Below are 8,518 nucleotides of genomic sequence, written 5' to 3' on the forward strand. Positions count from 1 at the left end.
TTAGCAGCTATGCAGTAAAAACAATGGGTGGCTTGTAGCCATAAATACTGATCAGAAGAATGTTAAATGCATTGCATTGTTCTCTTTGGCAATGAAAAGTTTGCTGGGGCAGGGGTTATTAAAACATGCTGCTGTGCCAAAGAGAAGACGCACTTAATGCCTTTGCTATTTATTCCTCTTTGTGAGGCCAGTGGAAAGCCTGTGTTTCAGAGTTGACACAGGTGATGCCCAGCACAACAGGACTTTACCCCAGCACAGCTCCAATGGGGTGACACAGCACAGCTTTTTCAAGGGCAGCCTTTCCTGGTTTGGAAGCTGGGAGAAGGTGCCTCTCTGCTCAGTCTGCTCAGGCTCATGTGCCTGTGCTGGTCGCAGCTGCAGTTGCCATGTTCAACATGGAAGGAGGAAATTTCCACCAGGCATCCCCAGCAGGCTGCCCTTGGAGTCACCAGACTTGTCACCTGTACCACAGCACTGGCCTAGTCCAAGCTAAAATTCACGTCCTGCACATAATGCCTTTTCTAATGTATTTTCCCTTTGGGAGTGTTCCAACTACTGCACCACAAACCTTGGTATGCACCACATCTTTGCTTTAAAATTAATCATTGCAGCTCCACAAACAGTTCCTGAGGGGTGAGGCAGAGCTGCTGCCAAGCCCAGGGCACCACTCCTGCTTGTTCCTGCCTTCTCTAGGTACAGGCACAGGAGAATGTGTGTGGCCACCTGGTTAATGCAGTCATGGATTTAGCTGAAAACTAAAATTGTGAGGGTTTTATTAGGTTAGTTTTCAGGCAAAACAATTCCCTGGTCTGAGTCATTGTCAACAGAAATTTATGCCAAATCACTCTAATATCAGAATGTAAATAGAAACCAGTTCTGCTGACTGCCAGAAATGTGCTTTTTTTCATCAGATCAAAGAGTTGGTAGAGTAACTACAGAATAATAAACAGGTCCAAAAGAAAAGCTAATAGAGGAAAACAATTTTAAATTCTGTATGTCCCTACAAAAGGACTTGCATGTAAGCAAGTGTTTCTGAAGAGGCGCCTCCAGACATGGAAGTGGTGTATATACAGGTTCTAGAGAAATGTTTCACAGCCTTCTCCAGTCTGTTTTAATAACTCTGCCTTTCACAGTTAATCACATCTTGCAGACTAAAGGCTTTTGCAGATTATCAGATCCCATCCAGGCAATGACAACAGCCTCTGAATGGAACCAGTGTTGTCACTTGTGCAAATAAGTTTTACATGGTGTTGCAGCCAAACCTGGAAAAGACGCGACCCACTTTTCAGACTTTGAGAAGGCAGAGATAGTTGGAAATTGAAATGGTGCTTGACAGGCTTCTTTATTTTCCCAGTGCTATCCCTAAATTGCTAGATGTAATATTTTAACAGTCCTTTTCAGTGGTGCTAGCTATGCATCTTATGGAAGTACCTGTGACGAAAAATGGCTTCCATCACTAGTTGTGACAAGCTCTCCAGCTCAAGAAGGAAGGTAATCAGAATGTCAGATAAAGTAATCAGAATTGGGATAAAAAGCAGATTCAGAAGAACCCAAAACTTTACTGGACTCTGATGATTGACTCTATTCTGTTAATTATTAGAAACATCCCAAGCATGATATCTGGCTTAGATCAATTTATATTTGTCTAGATCCTTTCTGTGACACTGTTAGCAAGTTAGCACACAGCAGACATGATTCCCACTAAGCAAACTGCTTGAAACCACCCTCTTTTTTTGTGATTATGAAATTAATAATGGGCATTTTGTGTCAATAGGTCTTAGTGCTTAGAGGGCAGGCCTCTGCTGCTGAGGATGCAGCTGAGTGTTGAAGACTGATTGGCAGAGGGAATGGATGCTGGGATTATGAAGCTTGTGTGTTAAGAAATGAATCTGTCTTTGTTGCAGTGTGAGGAAATGCAGGTATAAACTGTGCTCTTTCAGCAAAACATTTTTTGTTAAAATGAATTAGTTTTCCCATTCACTTTTCTATGCCTTCCACATGCAGTTCCATGACAGCGTAAACAACTTTCTGGGAGATGTCCTGCCCTTTTGGCTAACACCTGGAATTAATTCTTGTGTAGGCCTACTGTAGGACCAGGGCCTCTGTGAAGAAGAAAGAACTAAATCACTTGCTGAATTGACAAAGCTCCCAGCTATCCAACCATGTTTGGCAAACTTTGTCTGTACTGCTTCACACATACGAAGTGCCTTATTAACAAATCCCCTCAAAATGAGCTCTTATGATTATTCCTATTTTGCAGCTGTGCAACTGGCAAGGTGAAGGCAGAAGTGAAACTGGTGAGATCACTCTCTAATGTTTTGGGTTTTTTTACTTGTAGCTTCTAACTTGTTTTTAAGGCAGATTTTGGTAGGATTTTCCTCCTTTCATGGATGAAGTGGTCAGAACTATTTAGCTTTATAAAATGATTTTTATATTCTTTAGTGGGCAGATGGTGAGACACTGCCTTGGGTTGGGCAGAGAAGCCCCATCCCTGTCACTATTCAAGGCTAGGTTGGATGGGATATGGAGAAACCTGGCCTAATGTAAGGTGTCCCTGCCCATGGCAGGGAGGCTGGAATTAGATGACCTTTAAGGTCCCTTCCAACCTAAACTATTCTATGATTTTATGAGTTTAACTCTAGTACTGGAAGATTTGAAATTACAGTTAATATTTATGTTTATAACAGGATCTCATTGGCTTCACAAAGAAAGTAGATATCATTACCTTCACCTTATCTTTTGAAAATTAGAGATGAATGGCAACCCATGCTGCTCAAGGCCATGCAGAACAAGTCTACAACAGCCAGATCCACATCTTGATGCTTTAATTTCTAGTTCCCTTTAAATAGTTCTCAAACCTAATGTAATTCTCATTCATTATAATTAATATAATAAGTCATATATAATTAATGCCTAATATGCTGTTGCAGTTTGTGAATACCAAATAAGCTGGGGTTGGCTGCACAGTCTGTGTTCAAATTAATCTATTTAGAACAGTGCTAGCAGCACCAAAGCCTATACCAGCAGCTTCACAGCTATGTGAATACACGCTGTGCAGTTCCATCTTTGGAGAGGAAGGTGAGACTGCACTCTCCATGAATTGATTTTAAAACCAAGCTGATAAAATAGCACCAGATCTATGTGCTGACCAGAAAATCACTAGAATAACCAATCAGGTAGCACAAAGCTGCACTTCTGTTGTGTTTTGAGAAAGGATGTTACAGCCTGCACCCTATAGCTCACAATGCTCAGCTTGACAAGGATTTCTGGCCTCAAATTCTTCAGGGAACATTGCTTTCAGTTCTCAACAGCAAGTTCTCTATGATAATGGCTGCAAATCATTGTTTTTAGAAGCAGATAACAATCTTCCTGGTGTAATTCAGAAATTGGTGGGGTAAACTGTCCTGTGATTTTTACAACTTTGCATTAAAGCAGGATATTGACAGTACATCTAAACAATACAGGAATGCAGACCTAGAAGGCTGACAGAAAATGACCATCAGTAGAGAGGGGGAGACTATGTCCGGTCACAAAATGAACAGCCATTCACCATTCCAGCTTTACAGCTTGTCTTCATATATTAAAACAAGCCTGCAAACCATGACTGATATAATTTCGAGTAATTAATTAGTTGCTGCTCAATCCTTTATGGATGCACTAGCAAAGCCCTCTGAGCTTCACTGAGATCAAAAGACTGCTTGTGCACAGGACTGCCCTCCCCCTGGGCAGGCAGGCTCCTGAAAGAAAACGATTAAGTGACAAATTATTCTTTGGAGGTACAAGTGCTCTGTCTGCTGGGTTGCTTTGGTTGGATCCAGTCCTTTCACCCTTCCATCAGTGGTCCCAGTGAAGCTGCTGGGTTGGGCTCCTGCCTTTGAGCCTAGGCATCAGGATGAGGCTATGAATTCATTTCCTTCGCCGAACCTGCCGGCAGCTACTTGGGTGCTGTTCTCCACACAGGTTGTTGCCGAGGAGGGTAGAAATGGGGTGCAAAGCTTAATCATAAAATATTTTGGGTTGGAAGAGACCTGTAAAGCTCATCTAGACCAATTCGCCTACAAAGAGCAGTGATATCTTCAACTAGAATAGGTAACGCACCCCATCCAACCTGACAATCAGTGTTTTCAGGGATGGGGCATGCACCACTCCTGTAATCAGGGATACTTGGTTGAGTGAGGAAAATAGAATCTAATCATCATATGCAGCTTGTTATCTTGAACTGGCTTTTGGGCACATTTGTGTCTTTGGTACAAAGAGAAAAATTGCAACAACTGAAACCCGTTCTTTATTTCTATTTAGTTTTGCATTTTGTTGCAGATACCCGCATACTTTTGTCTCGCCTTTAACCCTATATAGGGATCACAATAACTATACCTTATCCAAATAGCACAACTCTTCACTGGAATGCTCAAGATGTCTTATTTAATTTTCCCACTGTCCTTAAACTGACCAACCTTTGTCTCATTGTCGCCTCATTTTCTGTTCTCAATGAAAGAGTAACAAACCCGAGATAATGTTATTTGGAACTGTTTATTAGTTACTGTGTGGTGCCCCAAATGTTCCATGCTCACTGACAGCACAAAGCATGTGTTTGGTGCTATTTAAAAACTTGCAAGCCTTTTTCAGGCAAAAATGGCAATCTTAACGCAGCTACTAATCAGGTTGGTAGAAGAATAATTAGGGCAGGCACAGCTGAGGTTACACAACAAATCAAAGTTATGACTAGAATCCAGAAGATGTCATCCTAAAAGAATTGCTAACATAATCTTTAAAAATACCCTTTATATTTGGAGCAAGCAACAGAAGTTGGATATTTCCTTCATAATTGTCTTGCAGTTTCTGTGTATTTTTGCAGACAAAACCATGTCATCTCTGAAGTACACTTTCTTTAGTAGACTGAGAAAACACAGAAGTAGGACACATTTGAACTCAGATTTCCAAGTTCAGCCGCTCCTCTTGCTATTTTCAGCCCGGTAAGCCTTTTCCTTGCTGTCATGTGGGGATGCCTGCTCATGATTACAGGGACAGTGTTTGGTCTGCTTGGAGACAGACTTGCCTGTCTCTATGCTAAAATGAAAGGCTGAATTTCCCTTTGATGCCAAACAGCTTTATCATTTTTTACCTTGGAGTATTATATTTTTTCCATCTGACCTCAACAAGGAATTAAGATGTGAATATTAATAGTGCCAACATTTGCATTCTTCTCTCAGGTAGAATGTAAACAGCAGGGTGATGCTGTTTTGGCCAGGAAACAGGGCCAGGCTTTTCCACATCTGCCGATCTTCATAATGAAAAGGTTATGTGAATGTATAAGTAAATTGTCCTTTCCATTAACACAGCCCTACCCTCCATCTGGAAATATTCATTCTTCTGAAAAAACACGATATGATATCTTAGAAAAGCTGAAATGACGCAGCTTTCAACTTCTTTCCTGAACATCAGTCATTTCCTATTATGACAAGGGATGGTGCATTAGCAAGCTGGAATCACTGAATCTGATACACTGTGAAGATATTATCAGACAAGTGTCTTTTTTTTTTTTTTTTTTTAAAAATGTACATCTTCCACCAGTTTACAGCAAATGAAACCCACATGAAAACTTCACTTATTCTTTGTATGTTATGTCCTTGTGTCATAATGCCATACAAATATGGACCTCCATGTTGTAAAATTGACATTTCATTGCTTTGCATTTTCTCCTTTTTTTGAGAAATTCACATAACAAGGTGTGCTTCCGATCTGTAATTCTGATCCACTGATAGGTAAGTCACACAGGACAGACTGACTGACTGTCCAAGAGCAGCACATGGTTCACAGAAAATTAGTGCACCTTTAACAGCAAAAGCATTCATGAAGAAACACAGGCACAACACAGTTCATATTTTGCAATAAAATACATTAACAATTCCTCATGTGACCCTTTATGTCAGTGAGTAATTCACTTGAGCAATATAAAGATAGTACAAAATGCAAGCACAGTAATACGCATAGTCACAGATAAAAACAAGAGAAGCAGTATGCTAGCAGGGTACTAATTCATTTGGCTCTGCTATTTTAGATAATCCCAAGCCAATTCCAAACCTGCTTCCCTTTTATCTTTTATGTGTGCTACCTTTTCTGATGTTATTGCAGTTTAAAAGAATTAAATGTTTAGGTTATCATGATTTGGATAAAATCCTAGTTATGTATTATTGATTAATAATGTATTAATCAATTTTATTATAAGCACAGTCCTCTACTTGGCTGACTGACACTAGCAGCTATAAATGATTAAATTCTGCTTTCATTTTCAGTGGCAAGAAAGAGATTCTGTCAATAAGAATGAAGATACTTTATGTCCCTAGATATAGGAAAATAAGGTTATTATTCGGTTTATGAAAATATAAAATGTTTTAAATTAAATATTTAAGTCATGAGCCACTTGTATGCTTTACAACACTGAGTTACAGCATATAACTGAGTCACTTGGCAAGTGCAGGTGGATGTAGAAGGGCAGTTAAAAGGTAAAAGGGCTGTTAGAGTAAGAAAGTCCAACTCAAAAAATAGGTTAGTCATCTTTGGTTTGCTGTGGATGTGTCACCACATAATAATTGTTGTAGTCAATAGCAGTTCATGCCCAACCTACGCTTTTAATTTCATTTGTGTTTTGAAAAATCTCAAATTAAACTCTTTAACTCATTTCCCACTGACTTAAATATTTATGTAATATTTACAACTGATCTCACTATAACCTATTACATTAGAAAGAGGCACCATTAAGAAAAACTCTGTGTATAAGAAGCTTTCTATATATGGGGTTTAGAAACTATACTAGGGGAAGAACATTCATTTTCCTGTTTTTCAGGACAGGTGTTGATTTTATGCTGTATTTTTATGCAGCTAAATATTTCAGAACCTAATTTTGTTTAGGCATTTTTAGCAATGGCATACCATTCTGTTAACAATTTGTATCTCCTCTACTATAAATTAATGCTAAAATAAATTGTGTTAGCTTCAGGCTTCCTCAGAGCACCACTATGTAATAAGTCTTGACAAAGCCAGCAATGAATGATTGAAAATTACACGAGATTTAATTTCGGTAGCTGCTTCCTGAGCCGTGTGGTACTGGTTAGCTCCCAAGATCACCGAACAGCTCTCATCCCGAGACAAGTGCCATCTATCGAGAAAAGATGTATTTGAGCTGAGGAAGTCCCAAGTGACCAAACGTGGAACCAGCCTGCCACCTGCTGCTGAGCGGAATTATTTCAAGATCACAATTTCAAGGCTTTGTACTGACGCAACAAAAAAACATACTCCTGTGTGAGCTGGGTTTGACAAAAGCCTTGCCCATTCTGCAAGAATGGCTACTTCGAAAGTGTGGCGCAAGATGAAAATAATGGGATGTTCTGTGCATTTGAAAATAGGCCCCATAAACTCAGCAGCTCCTTGTCTTCTCTCTCTGCCACTGGGGAGGCCACAGCTTGAGGGCTGTGCCCAGCTCTGGGACCATCAATTCAATAATTGATGCTGAGGTGCTGGAGCAGGTCCAGAGAAAGGCAACGAAGCTGGGAAGGCTCTGGAGCACAAGTCCTGTCAGGAGCAGCTGAGGGAGCTGGGGGTGTTTAGCCTGGAGAAAAGGAGGCTCAGGGGGGACCTGATCGCTCTCTACAACTCCCTGCAAGGAGGCTGTGGACTCCTAGGTGGGGGTCAGCCTCCTCTCCCGAGTGTCATGTTGGACATAAGGAAGAATTTCTTCACAGAAAGGGTGTCTAAACATTAGAATGGGCAGCCCAGAGAGGTGGTGGAGTGTCTGGAAGTGTTTTAGGAAAGGCTGAACTTGGCACTCTGGTTTGACAAGATGGTGTCTGGTCAAAGGTTGGACTCAATGATCTCAAAGGTCTTTTCCAACCGAACTGACTCTGTGATTCCAGCACTTCAAAATCCTGCTGCAGCTAGATGAGGCGCTCGATGGCCTTGACCAGGTTTCTGCTCCTGGAAAGGGGCTCGGAGCTGACATCTCCGCTCCTGCTGCGAGCAGCCGCCCGGTCTGTGCCACCGCACAGAGAGGCTGCCAGGGTCCCAGAGATAAACATCACAACAACTACCAAAGTACCCGAACCCCGAATCATAATCACACCACTAGTTTGACGTCCCCCAGTTTTGGCAACACAGGTTGATTTTGGAGGCTTTCAGCAGCGAGATGTAGATCCTTATTTGTTTTGAGGGGCGGGATATTTAGCACCCAGTACTCTGATCACAAACGCCTCGCCTCGTGATTCACTCGCTCACAAGCGAGTAAATCTCGGTTTTGCGAAGTGCAGTTCGCTTCCCATAGGTCTCTCTAAGTAACTCGTCCTCGGAGTCACCGCGAACAGGGCAAACGCGCCGAGCACGCCCACTATTACGGCACACAACGCGGTGCAGCCCCGCGCATGCGCCGCGGCCGCTGCCCGAGGTGCCGGGCGGGGCGGGCCCGCGCATGCGCCGCGGCCGCTGCCCGAGGTGCCGGGCGGGGCGGGCCCGCGCATGCGCCACGGCC

Source organism: Lonchura striata, chromosome 1 (assembly GCF_046129695.1).
Source record: "Lonchura striata isolate bLonStr1 chromosome 1, bLonStr1.mat, whole genome shotgun sequence".
Classification (NCBI taxonomy): Eukaryota; Metazoa; Chordata; class Aves; order Passeriformes; family Estrildidae; genus Lonchura; species Lonchura striata.